At 43.0% G+C, this 27423-nt stretch overlaps 1 protein-coding gene and 1 long non-coding RNA gene across 8 annotated transcripts in view; both read left to right on the top strand.

Annotated features, from left to right (window-relative positions):
• The window catches only part of LOC109503332, a 5739-nt gene extending 241 nt beyond the window's left edge, over window positions 1-5498 (top strand). The window contains exons 1-2 of the long non-coding RNA XR_006584828.1: window positions 1-374; window positions 3441-5498. The exon at window positions 1-374 is cut by the window's left edge and continues 241 nt beyond it. This is a non-coding gene — a long non-coding RNA (uncharacterized LOC109503332). The remainder of the gene's footprint in view (window positions 375-3440) is intronic.
• The window catches only part of KCNE2 (potassium voltage-gated channel subfamily E regulatory subunit 2), a 270860-nt gene that overhangs the window by 80257 nt on the left and 163180 nt on the right, over window positions 1-27423 (top strand). For 3 of the 7 annotated variants that reach the window (XM_006935910.5, XM_023238776.2, XM_019839406.3), the window contains exon 1: window positions 17932-19077. The exons of 3 other annotated variants lie outside the window; for them this stretch is intronic. The gene's annotated coding sequence lies outside the window, so the exon portion shown is untranslated. Of the gene's footprint in view, window positions 1-17931; window positions 19078-27423 lie in introns of those variants that run through there. One more of the 7 variants, XM_023238775.2, reaches the window with a different exon arrangement.

The following is a 27423-nucleotide window of genomic DNA, read 5'->3' as shown; positions in this document are numbered from 1 at the left end:
TAGGAGAGACCCATGAGGGCTCAGCCAAGCACAACTAATAATAGAATTAAGAAAATAGCCTTTCGGATTATTTAGCCTAAAAGAAATTATGGTTTAAAAATTGTCTTAAGGAAAGAGGTTTTAGATGAAAACACTGATCAATTGCAAACCATTTTCGCAGAGGATCGAAGAAGAAGAAATGGCCTTAAGTTGATTAAGAGAGGTTGAAGAAGAGATCCTTGCCAGGGAGGCTGATGAGAGCCTGGCATGGGCTGATAGTGGGCTTGCTCAGTCCTGGGAGGACTGAATATAAGAAACACCATCTGTCCTAGAAGATCCAGGGAGACTTTCCAGAAGGTTCCTTGAAGTTCCAATCCTATGATGTCTCGATGAAGGTATAAACTCACCTAACCCATTCCTGAATGACCTATCATGGAACTTGAAGTGTCTGTATTCTTGGCCAGGACTGGTCTTGGGAGAGCTGGTGGCCATCTGTGTGATGGGAAGGCCGGCTGCCAAAATACCATTCCTACCGCTGAGTCATGCTGTCTGAAATTCTACCAGGTGACAATCATTCTTTGGTCATCAAGAGCGCAATGGAGTGTGAGCGATGCCCTTATGGTTTTCTTTTCTCTTTCTTTTCTCAAGTTCAGGAGGGAATAAGTATAGAGAACTCGTTCAGAATTTTCTCTCTTTAGGGATTGTTAAGAAAAGCGATCCAAACTTTAGACGTAAGGCAAAGGGCCATGTCCTCTCAATGTCAGACTGAGGCACTGTTTGACAGGCTAACCCAGGGATTATTTAATTCTCGAGGAGAATATACCTGTGTTTGACTTTACTATTTACTGGTTGCTAAGTCCAGACACAGTAAAGTTACGTGTTAACTTGTCGATTTCCGTTGCTTAGAAAAAATAACCACAAAGGTTATGGTTTTATTACCATGTAGGGCATTAATCAGTTTTGTACCTAACGAAGCAGTGATTCTAACAGTCTCTTTTGTGTTTAAAGGCTAGTAGATTCTGGGACACCTGAGGGGCTCAGTTGTTTGAGCGTCTGACTTTCGCTCAGGTCATGATGTCACAGTGTGTGAGTTCAATACCCACATTGGGCTCACTGCTGTCAGCACAGAGCTTGCCTTGGATCCTCTGCCCCCTCTCTCTCCGCCCCTCCCCTGCTCATGCTCTGTCTCTCAAAAAATAAAAGAATTTTTAAAAAATAATTAAGGCCAGTAGATTCTGCAAATGCTCTTTGAACCATCATTCCTGTCCTACTGGTTTGCTCGTTAGTTAAATACGTTACGGACACATGTTCATTTTATATTTGTATGCAAGTCATGAGTTGAACTTTTTGAAAATTATACTTTGACAGGAAGGAGATGAGGTCCCATTAGGACAATAGCTTTAAAGAGCACGACATTGATTCTCATCTGTATAGATGTTTATATGATCATTCTTTGAAAGAGGATTCATTAATTCTCATGGAATAATCGATGATTAGCTAGCCCCTTGATGAGCAAGAGGTAACTGGATTTTTTCAAGCCTAACAGAGGCGTTGGTTTTTTGTGTGTTTTTTGGTTGGTTGTTTGCTTAGTTTTCCTTTGGGGTTGGTTGTGGGTGAAGCCCACGCTGCCAGAATGGAAAGAAAGGGATTCTGAGTGATAGAACGATTAGGATCCTGATGGGTGTACATGTCACATTGAAGAGCAAAATTTCAGAGGCAGAGTGATTTGCGGGAAGTCAAGGCTATGGCACCATCGTGGGAGAAGGTCGCTAAAGCTCACTGGTGTACAGGAGTTAAGGCAGAGAGCAGCTTCCGAGAACCAAAGGAACCACGTGTGGGGATGTTGAACCCCTCCCTCGTGGTGACAGACTAGTGGTGGCAACAGGGCTACCTTGCCTGATGATGTCTGATGAGCAAAGGAGTCGACATTTGAGACCATTCCTGGGATGAGAGGCATGAGTGGAGAAGTTGGCCATGAGAGACCCAATCATTAAAGTTATTTGGGTGACATATGGGCATCTATATGAGGTTGCTGCCTGTCCTGCCCCAAGACACAGAGACACAGGTAAGCCTCAGATGCCAGCCTCTATGGTGTTGACATCTCATTCCAAGCCTTTCTCAGAAAACAGCCTTCTCTGTCTCATGAGGGTCCACGGATGGGGAAAGCTGAGGCTATCTTCCCGCGCCACAGAAAGCTACACACAGCCTGGAAGCCTTTGGACCTGCAGGGCTATATGTCACTCTTGGTTAGCGGTCTGCAGATCCTTTTTTAAAAGAAAATTTTTTTAATATTTATTTATTTTTGAGAGAGAGACAGAGTGCGAGTGGGGGAGGGACACAGAGAGAAAGACACAGAATCCGAAGCAGGCTCCAGGCTCTGAGCTATCAGCACAGAGCCTGATGCTGGGCTCGAACTCATGAGCTGTTTAAACTGTACGCGAAAGAAGCCTCAGTGTTGTATATTGGCTCAGCTCCCTACTCTCTGTTGGCCACTTTACTCAGGACTACTAAAAAAAGTGATGACGCTTTTAAGATGCCAGGATCCTGGGAAGAAAATATAAAAAGGAAAAGAACAATGTATAATAGACCCTACTGGTTATTCCTTCTGGATATATTCTTGTCCTAGAAGTAAAAAATAAGAAAGTCTCTTCCATCTTTTTTTTAAGTTTATTTAATTTTTTTTGAGAGAGAGGATTAGGGCACCAGGGTCAGGGCGGGGGGCGGGGGAGCACACAGAGGGAGAGAGAGAATCCCAAGCAGGCTCCACATTGCGAGTGCTGACCCCGATGTGGGGCTCAAACTCCCCACCTGTGAGATCATGACCTGAGTCGAAATCAAGAGTCGGACGCTCAACCAACTGAGCCACCGTAGGCGCTCCTAGCAGTCTGCAGATGGTTAAACTTACTCCCTACCTCCTCCCCTGCTATTCTGCTCCCGTTCGAGGTTCAAATGCCACCTCACGCTGCTGACCCCTGGGTGCTGGCCCAAACTAGGGAGTGTTGGGGCCCCCACTCGTGAGGTCAGAGCCCCACGTAGGCATCTCCCAAACAAAACCAAACACCACACTTCTGTGCACTCATTGTGTGGGGCTGTTCCACTCCATGGGTCTTTCAGCTGCAAATTCCAGTTTTCTCTCTGTCGTGTTTTTGAACCTGTTTGCTTTTGATTGTGGTTTGATTTTGAAAGGGAAGAGTCACACACAATCTAGCTCCCTGTTTCCTTTCTCAGATGGAGTAATAAAGCTTATTTGTAGTGGAATTGTTTTTTTCCATTATGGCAGATTTAGTTTTATTACTCTACTGCCTTGTGCTTTGAATTGCATAGGGGAAGCAATGCATAAAAGAATATTCCGTTGGTTCCCCCCACCCACCCACCTCTTGTAGTCGATTGTGGAAAAGAGGATGTAGCATCCTATTAGTCATTCTGTACCACAGTGATTTTTTTTTGCCTGTGACCAACAGAATTACATTTTACACTCGAAAGAACTCTCCGAATGAACCCTTTCAATTCAACCTATGTGGACATAAGATTCAAAGTATGGCCAACCCCATGCATCACATCCAAAGTCCATTTCGTCCATGGTTGATGATTCCATGAATGCAATATGCTGCAGAGCACGATGGTGTGGGCTTCTGATGAGAAGTTGGAGCACGCTGTTTATTTTGTTCTTCGGTCTCTCTATCGAAACCACTTGAAAACATCACTTAACTAGGTAATTTGGGACAGCCTTCGGTTTACAGCCACCTTGGCTCCTTGGTTCATTTCTCTATCACTCTCGTCTTTGCCTTCTTAGGCCAGGAAAAAGGACAAGGAAAATCTCTCTCTTTGGCACCAAGGAGGTTCCTTAATTGTTCGAATATGCTTACAAAAGATATGGTTGTATTTCACATGCAGGGTTTTTTTTTTTTTTTTACGTGTTCTAAATTCTTTGGTTTGAATCCACATTTTTTACCAGTTTTCAGTATGTGTTCTAACCTTGTTTTCTATCATGTTGGACCAAGTAGGCACTTTAATGAGATGCTTCTGCCTCTTTGTTTCTAGGAGAGAAAATGGAATCAGAGAGGAGGATGTCTGCCATGACTGAAATCCCCAGAAATGGGAAGAAAGACTGATCAAACCCTATTGCTTCTGTCTCAATTTGTACAAATGAAAGGGAAGCAGGTTTTTACCAATTTGTGACGGTCTCCAGGAAAGACGTGAGGGTGCTGAATATCCCAATTTTCTGTTGTTCAGTGGCCCATCAGTTGCTTTAAAAAGCATCCTACTGATAAGGAGAAACCAGAACCCTCATACACTGCTTGGGGGAAGGTAAAATGGTGCATCTGCTGTGGAAAACAGTGTGGCAGTTCATCCTCAAAAAGTTAGGCAGAGAATTACCATGTAACCCAGCAGCCCCGCTCCTATGTATGTATATGCCCAGGAAAATTGAGAAACATTTGTCCACATGGAATTTGTACACAAATGTCCATAGTAGCATTATTCATAATAGTCAAAAAGTAGAAGCAACCCAAATGTCCATTAGCTGATAAATGGATAAATAGCATGGTCTACTCATACAGTGGAATATTATTTGGCTGCAAAAAAGAATTCTAGCAAGATATTTAAATCAAAAATAAAAATAAATCATTGGGGCAATTTCTTCAAATCAAGGAAGGCTTTATATCTAAACATGTAATAGTAATAATAATGCTCGTTTGTTTATTATAGCTACCATTCTACATATCTCGTTTGATTCTCATGATAACCCTCAAAAGTAGTTGTGATCATTCCCGTTTTCAGACAAGCAAACGGAAGTTCAAAGAGATACGATACTTTCTGAAGTCTTCTAGTTGTCCTGTTCCCAAAGCCCGGCCTTCTCATGGTTTCTGAAATGTGTGATGCCCTTGGCCTCAGGCTGACAGAGGAAGTTGGGGGTAGTGGTGGAAAGAACCAGCTGCAGTGTGGTTTTGTGTTTTCCGGCAACTATTTCTTGGGGTGAAGAAGCAGGCTGCCCATCACATGCAGTGGTCTTAGTTCTTAATAGTAGAGTTCTAGTTGGTAATTAGATAAAAGATTCAGGCACCAGGAAGTAGTTTTGCACCTGTACCCCAGTAATAAATGGGAGGGCAGTACTGAATTCAGGGCTAAGAGGAGACATTACAATCTATTCAGTCACTCCAACTACTCAGGGGTAATTCTTTGCCCGTCTGTGGCTTGGTCTAGGTTTGAAGCAAGCTTCTTGGGTCCACGGGTAGAGTTCTTCTAGTTGAGATTCAGGAGCCAGGTCGCCCCGGGCAGGTCCTGGTTTCGTGCCCGTGGCTCCTTTCAGCTCCCAGCCTCTCCCAGCCCCACAGCCTGAGCTCCTCTGCCAGTACGGACCCCGGTCCTAGCCCCAATGTCCCAGACCCGTGCGACGCTGCCAGGCTTTGCACGGTCATTGGCACTTTAGCAGTACTCACGTGCTTTGTGCCTGCTGCCTTTTTTTCTGGTCTCTGGTTTTTGAGCTCAGCTCTGTAATAAAATTCCGTTGTTGTATTTTATTCAGTATTTCCATTCCTTGGGAGCAGGACATCCTTTCTCATCATCTGGGTCTTCCACGTTGATCAGAATGTCTACATTTTTACCGTTTCTTTTGTGGCCTAAGTGTTATGGACTGAATGTTTGCGTCCTCCCAGATACGTCTGTTGGAGCCCTCATCCCCGATGCGGTGGCGTGAGGAGGTAGGGCGTTGGGCGGGGATCAGGGTAGAGCCCTCTCCTCGTCTCCTTGGCCCTATTTAAAAGCTGTTGGTCTTAAATTCCACTTTATCCGATCTTCATATTGCCTCCACTCTCATTTTGTTTACTCGTGCCTGATCTAGTTTCCCATCTCTTTTTCTCCGAGCTTTCTTTGTGATTTCATTTGGCTGTTTCCCATAAATAGCACATAACAAACAGTTCTTTAAAACTCTATTTTCAATTATGTGTCATTCAATGGAGGAATTTAATCGAGTCCTATTTATTGAGATGCCTGATATCTTTGGTATTTTTTTTCCTTTTTCATTTTTTTCACTATGTTTTACATTTTCTTCTTGTTTTTTTTCTCCTACCCCTCCTCCCTTCCCTCTCCTGTGTGTGTGTGTGTGTGTGTGTGTGTGTGTGTGTGTGTGTGTGTTTTAATTCTTCCTACACATCTTGTCCCCATCCTCACTGGTAATTGGAAGTTCACCTGTGTATCTCTTTAAAAAATTTTTTAATGTTTCTTATGTATTTTGAGAGAGAGAGAAAGAGAACACAAGCAGGGGGAGGGGCAGATAGGGAGGGAGAGAGAGAATCCCAAGCAGGCTCTGTGCTGTCAGCTCAGAGCTCAACGTGGGGCTTGATCTGACAAACCATAAGATCATGACCCGAGCCGAAATCAATAGTCAGACACTTAACTGACTGAGCCACGTAGGTGCCCCTTAATTGATTTTTTTTTTTTAAATCCAGAGTATTCCTAGGTCTTTTCTCCAAATGGAACATGGGCAAGTACACTTAGGTAAGTCCCCAGGTGTCTTTCCTTGGCCTCCCATATGCATGATATTGGCTAGGCAGAGGGGTCTTGGATCAGAGCCTTATCTCTCAAAAGCCTTAAGCCTGGCTCCACTGCCTCAGTGTTCCAGGTGTTCCCAGTGAAGAATGTGGTGCCGTTTATAAATAATTTGCAGTGTAAATCTGGTGCCTCTGTAAATAATTTGTCTTCATTCTCTGGTAGCTAGGATTAGGGAATTCTCCAGATTATGTCCAGACGTGATTCTTTTTTTTTTTTTTTGCTCTTCAAGTTATTGTTAATTAATCTTGCTTGGTACTTGAGTTTACTTCTGGCCCCAAAATTGTTCTGTATTCAGGTAAGGAGTATTCTGCTTTTTTTTTTCGAGTGTGCTTCTCCATGTCATTTTTCTCGAGCTCCTAATATTCAATAGCCAGTATTCTCCAGTATACAAATTCTTTTTTTTTTTTTTTTTTTAGTGTTTGTTTATTTTTGAGAGGGTGGGGAGGGGCAGAGAGAGGGAGACATATGATCCAAAGAAGGCTGTGCTATGAGCACAGAGCCCGATGCGGGGCTCAAACTTCACAACCGTGAGATCACGACCTGAGCTGAAATCAAGAGTCTGCCACTTAACTGACTGAGCCACCCAGGCGCCGCCCCCCTCCCCAGAATGCAATATTCTTGAATCTGTACTCCCTAGCTCTTCTGTTTTATTAATGCTTTTCATTTCATTGAATTTTTGAGCTATGCTCTGAGATCAATCAGGTCATTGGTCATGCAGAACCAATGTTCCGCATCATCATGAGGAAGTTCAGGACTGAGGGATGAATGTACATTGTTAGCACGCTGTGCTTTTTGTGCTAGCTGCTTGGAGATAGTTTACACCTGGAAAGAGACAGGGTCCCCAAACCCCTTGATGGGGGAGCTACTTCAGGAAGGGGGAAACTTCAGATTCCCAGGCTGACCCCAGATCACATTTCAGTCTGACACATCCCAGGATGAATCCAGTTTCTAGAGGAAGTAGCAGTGCTGATGGTTTTTGAAGTTGAGTTTGTCCTTTGACCCAATTGGTTATTTCCTGTAATCATGTCTTTTTTCCCCTTTGTACCCTGTTTATAGCCCCACACTCTTGCTCTTATCACCCTGACATGGGTCCTGGGTGTTGTTACCATTTGTCCCTGGGTCAGCTTCCTTCTGAGCCTGTGAGTTCCATTTACCTTCCTGCCTCTATAACAGAGTACCACAGCCTGGGGTGCTTAAACAGTGGAAATTTATGTCTCAGTTCTGGAGGCTGGAAGTCCAAGATCAAGGTGTCATCAGGTTTGGTTTCTTTTGACGGCTCTCTCCTTGGCTTGGAAGATGGCCGTCTTTTGGTTGTGTCCCCACATGGTCTTTCTTTGGTGTGTGCATGTTCCTCATGTGTCTGTGTGTCCAAATTTTCTCTTCTTCTAAGGACACCCATCAGATTGGCTTAGGGCCCACCCTAATGATCTCATTTCACTTTAATTAACTTTTTAAAGGCCTTGTTTTCAAGTATAGTCACATTCTGAGCTACTGGAGATTAAGGCTTCAACATATGAATTTGGGGGACATGATTCAGTCCATAACACACCACTAGAGCTTAGTGCAGGGTTTGTCGATAGTAGATTGACAGATGAAGGTTAGTTGAATGTCTGGATGAAAGCTCCCCAATTTGTTCTTTAATCATGTTGATTTTCAAGCAAGTTGTGTTGCATGGGATGGTGCCATATGCTCTTTAAAGATAAATTAAATGAACTGTCTCTTTATTGTCTTCTTTATCCTTAGCCAGTCATATTTTGTATAAGGAACTCTATGGTAGTATGAATACTTCTCCGACCCCCGCTCCAAAATAGCCTTCTATTGCATGGTAAGGAAATAAGTTCTATGCCTTAGGGCAGGTCCAATCCATAGTCTCTGTGGCATAGTCACTGGATTTCTCGCAACAGGCCTATGTGTGTTTGTCTGTGGGGATTTGAATCTGTGTTATTACATACCGGATTTACCTGCCTTGGGAATTTAGTTCTTTTTTATTTCTTAGCACACTTTCTCTGTTTCATCATATTTATTTCAATGCTCTGCCCCAAGCTCTGGCAAATTTGAATTTTTCAGAAAGCACAGAGAAATGCATTATACTGATTATGTCAGTTATTTGTGGTTATTCTTCTAGTTTATAATAATGAAAAGATGGAATTAAAGTTTTTCCTTTGGCTATTTTATTCTTTTGCATTCTTCATTTTTATATTTTGATTTCAGTCTTCTTATTGAATTTTTGCTATTTCTTGGAAATAGCAATTTAAAATAGCTATCCAATGGTATATGTATCCACAACAGAGTGTGTTGCCAAGCATACAAAATGAATGGGTTCCTTATTCAAATGTTAAATGCCTACATACAGATTCTATGTATAGAACTGAGATCGAGATCTGGAATTGGATTCTACAATGGATATCATCAAGATGACAGCTTCCAGTGTACTTAGGATTTCATTGAATTGAATAGTCCACCAATGCTGTCTGATAAAACAATGCGATTCTCTTCTGTGCATGGTCTCAAGAGCCAAGAGAAGTTCATGTCTTGGCCACTCTGAACTGCTTGCCATGACCCACACTTTCCACACTGGTTCTTTTCTGGCTCATGAGCACAACTTTCCATCTGCTGAGAACACTCTTCCTCTCCTGCCCACTGGGAAGCCATCCCTGATCCCAAACTAGCCTAGGTGCTCTCTACAGGCTTCCAAAGATCCTAGCTGCTTCTCCTGAGCATGTGTATGCTGATTTGCAAATGACTTTTCATATGCCTGCCCCTCCGTTTTGGCTAAAGGTCCTTTCCGTGCCATGGATGTCTTTGGAACCTAATGAGGCCTGTGAATCATATCTTAGAATCATTTTTTAAATGTATAAAATAAGACACATTGGGTTCTGGTTCAGGGCAAGATGGAGTAAGCACATTCCACTCTGTCTCCAAGCAAATGCTGCTGTAGGAGTTGACAGAATGGTGAAGAAGACAGAATCTGAAGTACCCCTGAACTGGTACTGAGATACCATTTTTCCTTTCCAGAGCCACATAGCCTGGATTCAGCACGGCCCAAAACCCAGAAGTAGGCACTGGTGCCAATAGAGAGTGCCCCAGGAGAAGTCCTACAGAGAGCAGAAAGGAGGTCTCCTAATATTTAGAAGGAGTGGAGAAATCTCCTATAGAGTTTTGTTTTTTCTTCTCTCCATTCTCTTGAGACTCAGCCCCCCAAACAATCCGTGGTGTCAGAGGCAGAAGAAGTCTCAGAAGCCTAAAACTGAAGGCAGGAGAGTCTTCCTTCTGATCAGAGGAACTGTGGTCCCAAGAATGAGGGGCAGACTCCCAGTGCTTTTTTCTCTGTGTCCTCTCACCACTTGTCTCTGGGTGCAGATACAGTTTATGGAAAGTACTTAGAGGGGCAGGCTAAGTAAAGCCCTAGATTTCTGGCCAGAGGACCAAAAAGTTGAGCCCCTGGGAACTGGAAAGTACCAGACAGAGGGAAGAGCTAGAGAAAGCAACCTCATGAAGTTGTCTATGAACTTCTGGGCTTATCCCTGAGATTCACAAGAATAGACCTAAATAGCACACCATTGTTTTTGAGAACTGAACTACAAAATACACTATCCCAGGTTTCAGACTGGTCACCTGCTACTGTGCACAGGGACAGATCTGAAGTCATGGAAAACAGAACTTATATTAGAACTACAACCCTTAGAAAACTGGTTGGAGTTTGTGACCTGAATTGAACCTGGTAGATTCTCTGTCAAAAAAAAAAAAAAAATCAACATTTTCCATAGGATTTGGTCACAATCTAGAGTCCTAGAGTCTTGTAAAATTATCATCAAATATCCAAGAACCAGTTAAAAATTACTCAGTGCGTATGAAGAATTGGGAGAATCTCAGCTGGTATGGGAAAAGATGGTCAACAGAAGCCAATGCATAGATGACACAGAATTTAAAGCAGCTGTTATAAAAATACTCCAACATATAAGAGCAAACATTCTTAAAATGAATTAAAAGATAAAATCTCAAAAAGAAATGTAAGATATGAAGAAGAACCAAAAGGAGACTTTAGAATGGAAAAATACCATAGCTGAAATAAAAATCTCACTGGATGGGCTCATCAGGAGAATGAGGATGACAGAGGAAAGAGTCAGCAAATTTCAATATAGATCAATAAGAATTATAAAATATGAACAATACAGAGAATAAAACATTTAAAATAAAAAAGAACAGAGTTTCATCAACCTGTGCGAAAACACCAAAACATTTGTCTTTTCATAGGAGTCCTAGGAAGAAAAGATGTGGTGCACAGAAAATGTTTGAAGGAACAATGGCTGAAAACTTGCCAAATTTGGAGAAAGACGTAAACCTACACACTCAAGAAGTCTAGGAAACCCATTCTCTTGTTGCTAGCACGGCCATAAACATTTGTACCTGTGCCCTTATATCAGCACTCCTATATCCAAATGAGATAAATCAAAGAAATCCATGCCCAGACACATCATTATCAAACTGCTGAAAACTAAAGAAAAAATATGTTTAAAGCAGCCAGAGAAAAACTACACATTAGTTATAGGGGAACTTGATTTAAATAGCCACAGATTTTTCCAGAAAGAAATGGAACATTTTTGAAGAACATTTTAAAAGAATTGTCAACCCATAATTCTAAGTCCCATAAAAATTTCCCTTCAGGAATGAAGATGAAATAAAGACATTCTCAGATGAAGGGAAACTAAGAGATTTTAGTGTAACCAACTCTATTACTAAAGGAAATTCTTCAGACAGATGGTAAATGACACCAGAAGGAAAGTTGAAACAACCAAAATGAAGGAAAAACAAAAGAAATGGTAAATACCTGGGTAAATATAATAGACTGTTCTTTGCCTCTTAAGTTCTTTAAGATATGTTTTGGTTTAAAACAAAAATTATAACATTGTCTCGAGATTTTCAGTGTATGTTGAGGTAACAAATACAACAACCCAGCATGAGGAAGGGAGGGTAAGGGAATGTATGTGGTGTTAATATATCACTTGAAGTGGTAAATACTGATTCTATATAGACTATGAAAAGTTAAATATGTATATTTTAATCCCTAGAACAAACACTTAAACATTACACAAAGAGATACTCAGTAAAAATGCGATAGATAAATAGGAAACTAGATAGATAAATAGGAAAAAAAATGTTTAAGAGACTGAGAAAAGAGAAAACCTAGAAACTGAAAATAGACAAACAGAAAACAATAGTAGACTTAAAGCCAAAAATATCAGTAATTACATTAAATGTAAATAGATTAAACACAGTAATTAAAACACAGGTGGTCAGAACAGATTTTTTTAAATGACTCCGTTAGTGGGCTGCCTGGGTGGCTCAGTTGGTTAAGCATCTGACTCTCAATTTCAGCTCAGGTCATGATCTCACCATCGTGAGATCAAGCCCCACAGTGGGCTCCACACTGAGCATGGAGTCGTCGTCTTCTTCTTCTTCTTCTTCTTCTTCTTCTTCTTTTTCTTCTTTTTTGTTTTTTAAATTTTTTTGAGGTTTATTTATTTTTGAGAGAGAGAGAGAGAGACAGACAGACAGACAGAGTGCAAGGGGGGAGGGGCAGAGAGAGAGGCAGACACAGAATCGGAAGCAGTGAGCATGGAGTCTTCTTAAGAGTCTCTCTCTCCCACTCCCTTTGCTCCTCCCCCCTTCAAAATAAAGACTCAATTATATATTGTTTATAAGAAACTCACCTCAACATCCAGATGGCCAACAGACATAGAAAAAGATGCTCAACATTGCTCATCATCAAGGAAATACAAATCAAAACCACATTGAGATATCACCTCACACCAGTCAGAGTGGCTAAAATTAACAACTCAGGAGACCAGATGTTGGTGAGGATGTGGAGAAATGGGAACCCTCTTGCACTGTTGGTGGGAATGCAATCTGGTGCAGCCACTCTGGAAAACAGTGTGGAGGTTTCTCAAAAAATTAAAAATAGAATTACCCTATGACCCACCAATAGCACTACTAAGAATTTATCCAAAGGATACAGGAGTGCTGATTCATAGGGGCACATGTACCCCAATGTTTTTAGCAGCACTATCAACAATATCCAAATTATGGAAAGAGCCCAAATGTCCATCAACTGACGAATAGATAAAGAAGATATGGTATATATATACAATGAAATACTACTTGGCAATGAGAAATAATGAAATCTTGCCATTTGCAATGACATGGATGGAACTAGAGGGTATTATGCTAAGTGAAATAAGTCAGAGAAAGATATCCTATGTTTTCACTCATATGTGGATCTTGAGAAACTTAACAGAAGACCATGGGGGAAGGGAAAGAGAAAAAAATAGTTTCAAACAGAGAGGGAGGCAAACCATAAGAGACTCTTAAATACAGAGAACAAACTGTATTGGGTTGATGGCGGGGGGCAGGGTGGTGGTGAGGCAGGACGGTGGGGAATATGGGTGATGGGCATTGAAGAGGGCACTTGTTGGGATGAGCACTGAGTGTTGTATGTAAGTGATGAATCATGGGAATCTACTTTCAAAGCCAAGAGCACACTGTATACACTGTATGTTAGCTAACTTGACAATAAATTATATTTAGAAAAAACTTCAAATATAATGATCTAGATAGTGTAAAAGTAAAAGATGGAAAATACATAACACTAATCAGAAGAAAGCTGGAGTGGCTGCAGTAATATCAGACAAAGCAGACTTCAGAGCAAAGAATAAAAAGGGTAAAAAGGGACAATACATAATGATAAAAGGATTAACTTATCAAGAAAACACATAATCCTAATTTGTAGATACCGAATAAAAGAGCTTGAAAATACCTGAAGCAAAAACTCACAACTGAAATAAGAAATAGATATGTCCCAATAACAGCTGGAGACTTCAATGTTCCTCTCTTGGTAATCAGTAGAACTAGCAGACAGAAAGCCAACAAGGGTACATACTGTAAGTTACTGGTTTGAAATGACATTTATAGAACACTATACCCCAGAGCAACACAATACATATTCTTCTCAAGTATACTTGGAACCGTCACCAAGATAAATCACATCCCTGGGCATTCTAAATATTTTTAACAAATTTAGAGAATTGAAATCATGCGAGGTATGTTCTCTGACTATAATGAAATTAGATTGGAAATCAATAACAGGATGATAGCAGGAAAAATTCCAGACCCTTGGAAATTAAACAGTACACTTCTAAATAGTCCTTGAGTCCAAAAGGAAGTCTCAGGGAAATTAGAAAATATTTTGAATTGAAATGAATTTGAAAATATGTATCCCAACTTGTGGAATGCAGGTAAAGCAGGGCTTAGAGGGAAGTTTATACAATTAAAATGCTCATATTAGAAATGAGAAAACTATTGGGGCACCTGTGTGGCTCAGTCGGTTAAGCAGCTGACTTAGGCTCAGGTCATGATCTCGCGGTTCATGGGTTCGAGCCCTGCATCGAGCTCTGTGCTGACAGCTCAGAGCCTGGAGCCTGCTTTGGGTTCTGTGTCTCCTTCTCTCTTTCCCTTCCCCACTTGTGCTCTGTATCTCTCTGTCTCAAAAATAAATAAACATTAAAAAAAATTTTTTTTAATGAGAAAGCTATCAAACCAATAATCTAAGTGTTATCTTAACAGCCAAATCCAAAACAAGCAAAAGAAATGGAATGATAGAAATAAGAACACAACTTAATCAAATTGAGAACAATTTCAAAACCAATAGAGAAAATCAATGAAACCAAAATTTGGTTCTTTGAGATCAATAAAACTGATAGATCTCTAATGAGATTTGGAGAGAGAGAGAGAGAGAGAGAGGGAACACAAATGCTCAATATCAAGGATGAAAAAGGAGTTATCACTATAGACTCTGTTCACAAATTCAACTGTTTAGATAAAATGGAAAAATTCTGCAAGAAACACAAACTACCAACATTTACCCAAGATGAAATATAGATAAGCTGAGTAGCCCTTTAACTTTTAAAAAATGATTTGTAATTAGAAACCTTCTGTTTCTGAAATCTTCAGGCTCAGATGGTTCTAGCAAATTCTACCAAATATTGCCAGTGACGGTTCACTAGCAAATTCTACTAAATATTTAAAGAAGAATACAACATATTCTACATAGCCTCTTCCAGAACATAGAATAAGAGGTAACACTTCTCAAATAATTTTATAAGGCCAGCATTACCCTGATACCAAAACAAGACAAAGATGGCTCAGTAAAAGAGAAGTACAGAACACTATCCCTCATGAACACAGATGCAAAAATGCTCAACAAACTATTGGCAAATATCCAGCATACATAAGCACACGAAGAGATGTTCACCATCATTGACCATTAAAGAAATACAAGTTAAACTCCGATGAGCTATAACTACATGCCCAGAATGACAAAACAGAATAGTGCAAAATAAAAAATCCTGACAATGCCGAGTGCTCATGGCAGTGCAAAGTAACTGGCACTCTCCTACATTCCCAGGGGCAATGCCACATTGCACAGCCACTCTGGAAAACCACTTGGTGGTTTCTTATAGAGCCAAACAAAGATTTGACCTATGATCCAGCAATCCTACTGGATTTCATACTCCTGGATGTTTACCTAAGTGAACTGAGAATGTACATTCACACAAAAATCTGTACCTGAATGCTTACAGCAGCTCTGTTCATAATCCTCAATATCTGGAAGCAATCCAAATGTCTTTCAATGAGTGAATCTGTAAATAAACTGTGGCACATCCGTACAGTGGAATACTACTCAATCTAGCAAGAAAAAGGATGAACTCTTGACGCACATAACAACTTGGATGAATCTCAGAGGTGTTTTGCTGAGAGAAAGTAGCCAATTTTGAAGGTTCTATGTACTGTATAATTCCATGTATGTGAATTTTTGAGAAAACAAAACCATAATGACAGAGACAAGTCGGTCTTTTCCAGGGGTGAGAGGTTAGTTAAGACAATGTTTTTTCTCCCCACCCAAATTCACGAACCACTCAGGGAGAGGGTCTGTGGGCCCCAGGTCAAGAACCCAGCCTATGCTGTATATTGCTTGGAAATTGTCTTTTTTGTTTATTCTTCTATGTCCTGCACCCAATACAGCAGACTGGCATATGGCAGACACTCAGTTATCTGGAAAATAAAAGAATAAATGGATGAACGAACCAACAAAAGAGCAAATATATAACAGCGTATTTAGAGACTCTAGAGACTTTAAGAAAAAGGGACCCATTCTCTTTAGCCTAACATGTGATCACTGTTCATAATTATGAACTGGATTGTCTCTAACACCTCCTCTAACTGGGCTTTTCTAGTTGGGCCACTGACCAGTTTTGTCTTGTGGTGTACCTGCACTATTTCTGAGCATCTCTTTGTTTCCAACCTGTAGAGGGGACACAATTAAATCCTTTCTCAGAATTATACAGCTCTTGTCACCAAAGATGGTCGACAACTGTCCAAAAGGTACACTTTGCAATTAGCGTACATACAGTGCTGAAACAATAGTGAGATTCTGTCAATGGGCATCATTCAGGTTTCACGACGAGACCAGTTGAGGAGCAGAACTGGGCGAGCGCAACAGGGCACTTCACGTGAGAGGTCACCAATGGGAAATTGATGGGGACCCAAAGACTGAAGTTGGTGTTGGAGCCAGAGAGCCCTCCTCACCCCCAGCCAGTAGTAAGGGCTGGGAGAGAACTCAGTCACCAGAGGGTTCTAGAAAATTGCACGAACCTAATGCATTGCTACACTTGAATGACCCCATCATGTACCAGCAATCTCCTTGGTGGTCCCTGGGAAGGCTGTTCCAGACCTGAATAAAAGATCGGATAAAACTAATACCTTATTTCATTAAGTCAAGTCTAAGATGCCCTTGAATGTAGACCTCCACCATCATTTTGCGCACCAATAAGAAAGGAAAAACACTGCCAGTAGGCTGGCAGGTACCTTTAACAACAGTCCTCACTGATGTATGAATCAATCGCAGCAGAGTTTTTTGGTTTTTTTTTTTTTTTTTTTGAAATTAATCTTCATCTCTTCTGAGAAATTCAGCAATAAAACAAATATCCCGGTGATAGAAAGTGACACAGCTTGCCTGTCTTTGTTGGTATCTTCCTTTCTGAGATTTCTAAGGCACGTGGTTGTTCGTTTGCAAGAAAACTTGGATTTAACGATCATTCCTCTGTGACAAATATTTGTTACTAAAATCACATGTACAGCCTACTGTTTGGCTTCTCTTCCTTTCTGAGTACAAAATAGCGTGTCGCTTCAATGCTGAATCGCGGTGAAATTTCCTTTGAGAACATTTCTGGGTGGCAGTTAAGCTCTCGAGTTAAACTAACAGAGGCACAGACCGCGCCATCGAAGTGAGGACAGGGTGAGCAGCCACGACCGAGTGGACGCACAAACGGAGACAAAGGCAGCAACGTCGCAACCGCTGCCACCGAGGCCAATCGATGGCTTTTGAAAGGCACTGTTGACGGACGCATCTGGATTCCAGAGAGGTGAAACTGTGAAGAAGTGTACACTTCCGAATTGGTGGGATGCAGTGATTCCGTCAGATTCCGCGATTTGGGAGAGAGTGCCGCATCCAAGACCTGTTTCTTGAACGTCCTCCGTTTGCCGGGTAATGTTCTAGGGCCCATGGTGGGAAGCCAACGAGGTGATCTCCTGGACCCCGTGGAGCTCACACTGAGTAGGGAGATTATGCAATAAGTGAATACCCAGAACAGTAATCACAACGTTTTAAGTGCCGTGAAGGAAACAGACCGGGCTGAGAGAGCCTCGTGGTGAGGGGGGCTCAGGGTGTGTGTCGGGTACTTGTGATGAGTCCTTCAAATCTTGCTGATTTCCAACTGAGTTGACGTTTGGATTTTGGTCTCTGAGAGTCACTGACGGCCTGCAGGGCGGCCGCCTGCCAAGGTTTGCCGCCGACTGGGGTTTCCTGGGATGTGGGAGTGGCAGTCCCAGCCACACCGACGTGGGCACAGTTGGTCGCCCTCCAACAGGGCTGTAACTCAGCTCCCTTTTGGTTTAATATTCGCGTTACTGTCTCCATGCCTAGTGAAGTTTCATTGAAACTTGACAACCGTGACTTCCATTTCTTCCTCTTCTATTTTCATGTCAAAAAAGGTTAATTTGATAAATATGACTACAATCTTGTAATTAGCGAACGCACTCAGTCATTCGACAGCACTGATGAAGTTCTTACCTCAGATGCCGTGGGGGCTGCAGGGACGGGGCGACGTGGCCGCCAGAGGTGACAGCGCCTGGGTTCAGATGCTGGAAGAGGATGGGGTGGGCTGGGGGTGGGGGGGACACCGGGGTCTCCAGGAGTTAGAGGCAGGTGTCGGATGATGCAGAGGTGAGGGGGGCAGGGGAGGCTGCCCCCTGTTTGCGATTTTATTTTACTTGAGATAAATAATACAAACCAAAGGCTTCAGAGAACAGCCATCTTCTTTGCCTTTGAAATGAGTCGAGGGCAAACACAGAACCATTCTTTTCCATTAAGGATCGTTTCTGTAAAATGGGGTGGCTTTCGGCTTCTTAATGAAATGACTTGCTGGCCTCTGGACAGCAAATGCTTTCACGACTGTTCAAACTGTATACTTTTCTCTCTTTGAAACAATGAAACACGTACCCTTGGCTTTCCCTTCAAGCAAGGGCTCCCCACATGAAGAAGCCCTGTTCACGTCTGTGTGCCAATATGGTGGGGTGGTTGTCAGTGACCCCACTGTCCTTAGTACTTATTAGTGTTTGCCAGCCCTCGGTGAGCTTCGTGTTGGATCTCTGCCTTCGGCTCAGGATTGATGTGTGAGAACTCACACATCCACTGCAATATTCCATAACTCTCCCGTGATTTCTTTTCTTTCCCCTTTCCCTTGTCCACTTCCTATCCCTTCATATCTCCTGAGCACCTAGTTCCTCCTTTAATGACTCCTTGCACTGAACGCCGTGATCAGTCTTAGAAGCATTATAATCTGAAGAAAGCAATCAACTCTCCAACAATAAATGGTGGTTTACTATTTTTTTTAAAAGATGGAAATTGTCATATGGGAATGGGGGCATCGATGCCTTAACCTATTCCAAAACTTTATTTATCTCATATCCGGCCAGGAAATAGAATGTAGGTGTGAGAGAGAGTGTGTGCCGGCTCACGTGTGCACAGGTGCATGTCTTTGAAGCAGCACGAAACCAAAAAGTCTTATCAATTAAAGTTAAGTAAAATTTGTAATCAATTTTTAAAGTAGGTATGTTTTACGGCCTGGTGTTATTTGAAAGCTGAACAGCTGATGTCAAAAATAGACTTCCCATTCTTTCCAAAGTGTGGCAAAAATAACCACATGCCTTTCTTGGCCTCCCAACTCTCACCCCAGAGGGTTTTCTTGTATAGGAACCAACAATGCCTTGGATGGAAACTCTGGATAGGCTAGTCATTATTTTAAGATTTAGGAGATTGCAGATTCTTGGCAGACTCTGGTTGTTTTTCTAGAATAGTAGGCAAGTAGTTGGACAAAAAGCAAGGAGCCGATCCATGTTGCTGGCTTTGGGTTCTTCGTGAACAAATGAGACAAGGTGAGTAGCTGCCCTGCTCATCCCCCTCTGTCCCAGGAGGAAAGGTCCTGGCGGCCGCGGTCCTGGTGTGGATCTGGGTTTTCTGGGAAACATCGGGACCTTTCCCCCTTTGCCTTTAGGCTTGCCCGCCACTGGAGGAAGACCCAGACGATGGCTGCCCGGTGCCGGCACAGCCCATCGAGGGGTTAGAAATAGTAGCATTGCTTGTGGAGGGCGAACAATCACTGTATTGTCAGATTTTTTTTTTTCTTACTTTTCATCCAAACGCTGGGCTGCTTGGTAGCACAGTTGGAGATACTGTGTGAAGGAGCCTTAGCTCATGGCAACGTTTCCTCCGTTCGCTTTCTGCTGCTTCTTGCATTGGAAAATTCCATCCTTTCACACTGGGATTATATGTCACCACTGCTGAAATGATAGACAGAGTTCACTTAATGTGCTGCAAGTGTGAGAGACAGCCAGAGAAAATGGGAGAGCATAGCATTCCCTTGTATAAAGGGAGGATTGAACAAGGTCAGTGAACCAAAGAACCAGCAGGTCACAAACCCTCAGGGGGTCATGAAAATCTTCCCTGGTTTCTGGGTTTTGAGAGCAAAATTGATGCCTATTTAGATTGTTTAAAAATCTTTTTTAACGTATTTAAGATTGGCCATTATAATTGAGCTGGGAGAAGTATTTGAGGGCTCATTCTTCTTGTTTCTGTACTTTAGCATATTTGTGAACATTTTAATGAAAGAAAGCTTTTTTTTTAGAAAGTATTTAAATACTTCTATCTCTCATCCCAGAATGATTCCAGAGCCCCTAAGTGGGTACCATGCACGCATTCATGGCAGGGAGGGGTGGCTTCACTGGGCATGCTCGTGAGTTGGCCTCAGTCCGTTTAACTGAGCTGAACCCCCAAAACTTCTAACCCGTTGTACAGTTTCAAATAGCATTTATTCCTAGCCATATGTTCTTTGGTCCGTATCCTGAATGGATCATTTGTTAAAGACTAGAAGCGTTAGCAACGCAGCTCCTGAAACTTGTGTTATTAATTCAGTAAATTGCCTGATGGTAATCGTCTCTTCATCTGAAGATGATCTTTTTCTCATCAAAATCTATCCCTCCGAAGATGCCCCTGGACTTCCGAAACTAAGTGTTACAGGGAGAGGAAAAAAAAAAAAAAAAGAGAGACAGTGACAGTTATGTCTAATTTTAGTTTTCATTTATAAAGAAGCAACGATTGTTTATAAATAGCAGCAAGTTGATTTTTTAAGCTCAAAATATAGGAATTTCAGACAGGAGGTCACGAAAGTAGTTTTTCATGCCCCAACTCCTAGTTAATTAATTTCAACCCGTATTTTACTGTGAGCACCACACGGCCAACACAAAATAACTCTTTTACGGACTTCCTCCCTGTATCTGATGACCTTACAATTGTTATCATGAAATTTATTGTTTCATCACTGTTTCCGAGTGACTTTTGGGCACAGAAATGGTAGACTCTTCTAGAAATAGAGCAGGGGTGCATCTTTTAAGGTTTATGGGTTTTAGACACACGCCCCTGAAATTCTGTGTTAATCCTCCCATTCAATTAAACTTTTTAAATATATTGAATATAAAGATTATACTGGTATGAGATTTATCATATATGCGGATAAAATAGAAAAGATTTTTTTTTGCTCCCGGTCTCTTTTTATAATGCATCGTATTGGACATCTTGTGTGTGTGTGTCTCTCATCTTCTGGACCACCTTTGATGCCAGCCATTATTGGAGCAACCACCTCTGTGCAGGTGGACCAGTGCCTTGTTTCAGCCATACCATATGCCTCTGTCTGGGCCCTGGGCTCCTTGGAAACCGTATCGTGATAGACATGCCCGCGCGAGCTAGAAGTTGCAAGGGAGTCAACACCCCATGAGACAAGCCTCCAAAAGGGACTGGGAGTCCGTGGGTTAGCGCTTTCCTTTTTCTCCCCTCGGACTGAAAATTCTCATGTGCATCCTCTGCGGCTTCTTAGAGCATCGTCACGGGAGACGAGATGGATCACGAGGCCACCTTCTCTCCTTCCTTCCTTGCTTCACTGCCTCCTGTCCTTGACTCCTGTTTGCTGGGATCGTTCTCCAGAATAAGCCCTTGTCACGGGCTCTGCTTCCTCTGAGGAATCCAGGCTAGACGCTAGAGTCATGCACCAGAACTAAGACATGGATGTGGATTGCTAAGGGATTGGTTGGGTGTATCTCTATGAGTGGGGCTCAAAGAGAAGTTTGGGAACCGCCGGATCAGATGCCTCTGGGGATCACAGCACGTAAGATGAGAATTGTCAGGTCCTTGTCCAGCTCTAACAGGTTTGTGGCTCTCTGAACCTTCCGTGATGAACGCTAGAAGATCCCCAAGCTTTGTCAAGCCTGCTCAACACCTGTGAGTACACATGACATCCAGGGGAAGCAGAGCGCAAAACAAAGCACTCTTCACAAACATTCAGAAATCCCACAGCCCTGGGAGCCCTCTGCACAATTTCTGGATCTGGTTATGAAACCGCGAGTGGTGCTGGCCTCTTCCAAGGAAATTGCTGACCTGACTCTGGGGCATGGCCTCTGCCTTCAAGTAAAGGTGGAGGAGACCCAGGGGGGCCTCTTTGCTTTTGTCATGATCCATCTCAGGGAAGGGTGGCCTTTGCCTCGGCCAGGTTATTGATGGGATGCTCAGGATTCTGAAAACCTAGTTACCTCCCCATAGCCTTTCTCTACCTGTAGTATCTAGGCCAGCGGCTCTCAACGTGTGATCCCTGGGCAAGATCATTTCTTCTGAAGGCAAATTTTCCACTGGGGAAGGTTAGAAATGCCAGTTCTTGGGTCCCTCTCCAGATCTTCAGCAGCCTTCCAGGTGATTCTGATGCTGGCTTAAGTTTGAGAACCACTTCCCTAACCTTTTCCCTTCTCAGCCAGGCTTATGTGCTTTGGGGGCCTTCAATGTGGATTTCACACTCCTGCGCAGAGAATGAGCTCCAGAAACAAAAGATGCCTTGATTAGTGAGGAGGAGAAAAGAGGCTAGAACCGTGTAGGCAGCCACCCAGCTTCTAAGCAGATCATATTCTGGACTTTGGAAGTCAGCTGTTTGGAATGTGAGCTGTTTTCCTAGGAATGGTAGAAAGGTTCCCACGCCAGCACACAGGGCATATTTAATCCTGAATCTAGCTGAAATACTGCTGCGTCACAATGAAAAAGAGCAGATCACAACGCTCCCGTAGTATTAGCAACCACTCAAGGCAGAGTAATAAAGTGATAAACGAAACACAGAGATGGTATTTTATTTATGCTAATATTGCTGGGTTAAGGAAAGGTGGATTTGGAGGCAGAGGAAGAGGTTTGTGGGGATTTGTCCTGACTATGAAGGAGTTGCTGGCCTTTCTCTTCAGTATGTCATGATACTAATTCCTTTAGTTCAAGATTTCTTAAATGTGGTTCTGGACTGTTCCCTTTTTGTGAAGATAAGTTTCGTCCTAGGAGGGATGTAAAGAATTCTAGGAAAGTTGGCAAGCGTTGAAAAGGAGAGCGGAAAGAGTTTGGGGATTAAAGAGAATGTGGGTGCGTTTTCTGTTAACATGACCATCAACAGAGACAGAATTAACTTGAGTCGTGCGCAGTGAGAGATGGACGGGTCAGGATTCTCCCCTGACAAAAGAGGAAAGAAAGCAGACAAAAACTGCCCTCGCGGTTGGTCAGCCGATTTTCATTTTGATAAATATTTATGAATATACAGTTTTATGTGAACAAAAGCGGCGTGGTTTGGGAGCTGCTGTTCTGGAAACCTTCTCTCTCATTGTATTGCCTTTCAATCACATTTCATGTCACTTGCCCCCTCTCCTGCCACAGATGGGCAACTGACCAGAGGCCTTGACCGTGTCCACTCGTATGGCATAAGAGGATGATCTGGACCACTCTGATGTCCCCTTTTGTCCTTGTAGGCATTTGGAGTAAGGAATGCCCAGAGCATTTGTTCAGGCCACGGTGGGAAGAGGTACATGGCCGGCTTCGATCACTTTACGTGTTTTCAAATCAAGTGCTCCTAGCTGGGCTTTCTGTGGTGGCTAAAATACTTTCTTCCTGGATTCACTATGCAGTTATTAACCGTTCTATTTTTGTATCATATGAATTATCATCACTGATGGCTGAATGGCTGGATTTAGAGAAACGTGGTAGCCCTAATGGAATTAATTAATTGAATAATATTGCCTGAAAAATGGCTCTGTATACCAAAGAGGGCTTGAGACTTAATTACTGATGTCATTTATCTCTCTATTTGCACCCCAACAATAAGTGACTCGTTTCTCATTAACATTGGGTCATTTTCCAAAAGGAAGAAAAGAGGCCAAAATAGCAGGAAGGGGAAGAAAAAAAAAATCGATGTCTTTGTTCCCCACCTCATTATCCTGATAAATCATAACAGACTCTGTTAATTAGATGGGCAGCCTTAACTGGCTGACTCCTGTCCAACAATTACCTCAGAAAGAAGCACCACTGGGAACATTGCCTTCCCTTGGGAGGAGATGAAAGGAAATCTGTAACAAAAAAAGGGATCGTTTCCCCAGCCATGCTGGGGGGATCACAGTTGTCAAGGCGAATTTCTAGACCGAAGGACGGGAGCTGTTTCGGGGACGGTGCTGTGCATTACGGCGACGAAGGGTATCTGACACTGCCCTCCTAATCTAAGGCTTAGGTAATGGTGCTCGGTGCTTCCAACTCCCCCGGGGAGATTGGAGCCTAATTAAACAGGGGAACAGGTGTAAGAGGCCCGAGTTGATCTGGCCAAATTAATTGCGGACATTGGGCTTGCATTTGGTAACTGGAAACAGTGAATTAACCATCACCGGAATATAGCTAATCCCTTGGTCTCGCTGCGCCTGTGTATACAACAGACTGGACTCGCTGGGAACACAAACACAGAGGGATTTGAAGGGAAGGTACGACGCATCCTTGCCCGGGAAAGCCTGGGCAGTGAGCCTAGCTACAGAGGGTGGCCATACATCCCGGACTGCCTGCCCTGGACGGTGCTGGTTTATGCCTGGTGTTCCCGCAAAAATTATGAACCGTGTCCCCTTTCATTCTCACAAAAAAAAAAAAAAAAGTCCCTGCTTGGGCAGTAACTTAAATGGTTACTGTGTTTCAATGTCAATTTGGGGCTACTTTCTTTTTTTCTTTGCCAGAATAGTGGTATTATAGGTTGAATGATGTTCCCGGCAAAAGTGTCCAAGTCCTAACCCTCAATACTTGTGAAAGTGAGCTTATTTAGAAATTAGGGTCTTTGCACAACTGCGAACAAGGACATTTCTGTTGTGTTAAGCCACCCATTGGTGGCATTTTGTTATGGCAGCCCTAGCAGACTAATTCAAGCGGGTGCTGGTTTCCAAGTGTCTGAAAACATTCCCGTTGGCCCTAGTTTGTACAGTTTACAGGAGTGAGCCGTGTTGGTGGCAAAGTCGGCTTCAAAGCCGGTGTGAGAAGTCAGTCAGTGAGCCGACACTGATTTGTCCGTGCCGGGTGCTGGGGGCAGAGTGAGGGAGACAGACGTGGTTCCTGGTCTCCAGGAGCCAGCAGTTTGATGGGAAGGGAGGCAGTGCAGATGACCTTGTACTTCATCAGTTAGGTATGACTATGTATCGACTCTGCAGAGGAGAAGGAAGCATATCCCTGGGCTGGAAGGAAAATGTCTCCTCCAGAAAGGGACATCTAAGCTGACCTGATAAGCAAGGGTTACCTGGATCAAAAGAAATGGGGGATACAGGGAGCATGTGTGAAGGCTCTAGGGCAAGAGGGAGCAGGAAGTGTATACTGTAACCCAGAGAAATCCAACTGCAGGAGCAGAGACAGAAACTGGACAGGGCTGAGTTCCAAATGAAGCCCCAGTTCTTCGTCTCAGCCTCCATCACCTCATTAATCAGAGGTTTAAAGACACAGAACTTTCAGGGCGCCTCGGTGGCTCAGTCCGTTAAGTGTCTAACTCTTGATTTCGGCTTAGGTCATGATCTCACGGTTTCAGGAGTTTGAGCCCTGCGTTGGGCTCTGCTCTGGCAGCATGGAGTCTGGTTGAGATTCTCTCTCCCTCTCTCTCTACCCTTCCTCTGCTCATGCTGTCTCTATCTCTCTCAGATAAATAAATAAAACTTAAAAAAAAAAAAAAGACATAGAACTTTCCAGATCCCGAGCTAGTGGCTGGGGGATTCCAGTGCTGGAGACTGAGAAGTAAACTGCCAATCAGGCAGTTGATGGCCCAGGGCTAGAAGAAGAAGTGGGAGCCACCAGAGAGAACAAAGCCACCACTCTTGTCAGGAGAATTCCTCTGAGGTGAATCTTGAGGAAAAGCCATATGCAGTGGCCATAGGAAGAGATGGGAGAAACAAAAATATTAATCCCTAGCTCAGAAGAAGGGGACCCTTTGGTCCCTGAGCTCTTTGGCCAGTAGTTTTCAAGTGACTGGACTTGTTGAGGTCACATGTCCTGTCCAGAAGCACTAATTCTCTCTAAGTGTCTAATGCGAATCTCTTTCCCTGAAGTAGAATTTGTGTTGCTGCTTGTTTAGGTTTCATCTAGGGACATACATGGCAGGACATTTCAGAACCTTCTACAGAAAGCTTTTGTGATGGCCTCTTGCCCTTGAGGTGCCATGCCCACATCTTTGGACCTTGGTTCCCAGGACCTACCAAGATGGATGCCATCTTGGATTTAGGTTTCTATCTCCTTGGCCAGAGTCCAAGGAAATAATGAAATCAACAGACTCAGTCCATACTGTGCATATGGTTTTGAACTTTAGCTTTGGGGGTTCTCAGACGCAACCCAGTCAAAAGTGCTGTTAACAGTGCCATTTGCAAGATGGATTTCTAGGTCGGATGTTTGTCTTCTTGAATTGACTTCAATTATCTGTCTCTGGTGGGCCCAGGACAAAACGTTTTGGTAAGGCAAAACTGGGCTCTGATTTTGTAGGCATTGCATTTATTATGTAAGCATACAGGTCTGCGTTTCAAAATGAAAAATAACAATAACAATTAAAGTTTCTCTAGGCCTCTTGTGTCCAAACCACTCTTGCAAAACCACCTTTGGATGAGCTTTAAGTGTCAGCAAATCAGAAACATGTGGATCTAATTTCCTTTGAAATACACCAGGGGAACAAGGGGCAACAGGGCTTGGCAACCAGCTTCTTAGGGTTTGCCAAACCCCAAATATCTCACACTCTGTAAGAACTGTCCTGCTGGCCCCCAGCAGTCTTATCTGGCCAGTCCAGCCACCGCATTTTTTTGCTGTACCAATGAGGTTTTCTCTAACCATTAGGCTGTTCTCTTGGTCCATTTTAGCTGCCAGAAGGACGCTGTTAACACCACCCACATGCTCAACAGAACTTTGGAAGAGAGACCAGACTGCAATGAGGTGTCAGCTTGGCTCCAGTCTTATCTGGACGAACAGGCCATCTTTGCAGCCATTACTGTGTCTTTAAAACCCAAACCAACTGTGAGAGAGGTTTTTCCAACTTGACTTCTAGATGGGAAAATATTTTGCTTTTATGGTGGTTGATGGTATCAGGCCCCAAATATATTAGGTTTCACGACCATCCAACACTCATGCATATAATGTGAAACAGGTCCATACCCTGCAGAGACCACAGCCACCCCACCATTAGGCTCCAAAGGAAATATGGGCCCACAGATTCTCCTGGGGAGATAGAGAAGAAGTTTCCTTAAGGGAAAAGAACCACACGGTCGGATGGTTGTGTCGCCTCTCTGAAGCCCCCAGCACCTGGTCTACTCTGATTGAAGAGTAAGGACGTACCACTAGTGTCTTCCTCTGGTCCATTATTTTTCTTTCTTGATAGTAACGCTTCCTTTTTCCCTCCTTTATTTTCTATGATCGGTGTCTCTTTTGCCTCAAATAACAACGTACATTAAATGCAAAGGGCAAACTGAACCTTAAAAAGGTATTCTTTCACATCCACAACAACTAATGCATTGGTGCCCATTCTTCTGTTATCTTCATCCTCCCGAGGAGGCAACTGAGGCAGCCCCAGAGAGAAAGAGTAACCTACACACCCCACAAACAGTAAGTAAATAGCTGGGCCTTGACCTTGGGCCACTGGCCCCCAGAAATGGTGTTCTTTCCAGTACAGAATGCTGCCTCCCACTCCATTGTGATGGTTCATTTTATGTGTCAATATCACTGGCCCACGAGGTGCCCAGATATGTGGTCAAACATTATTCTGAGTATTTCATTGGGGTGTTTGGGGATGAGATTAACATTTAAACTGGTAGACTGGGTGAACCTATCACCATTCCCTAGTGTGTGTGGACCTCATCCAATCAGTTGAAAGCCTGAATAGAACAAAA

This window comes from Felis catus, chromosome C2 (assembly GCF_018350175.1).
Source record: "Felis catus isolate Fca126 chromosome C2, F.catus_Fca126_mat1.0, whole genome shotgun sequence".
In the NCBI taxonomy this organism is placed as follows: domain Eukaryota; kingdom Metazoa; phylum Chordata; class Mammalia; order Carnivora; family Felidae; genus Felis; species Felis catus.
The sequence above is the reverse complement of the archived record's forward strand: the minus strand, read 5'-3'. Positions and strand labels throughout refer to the sequence as shown.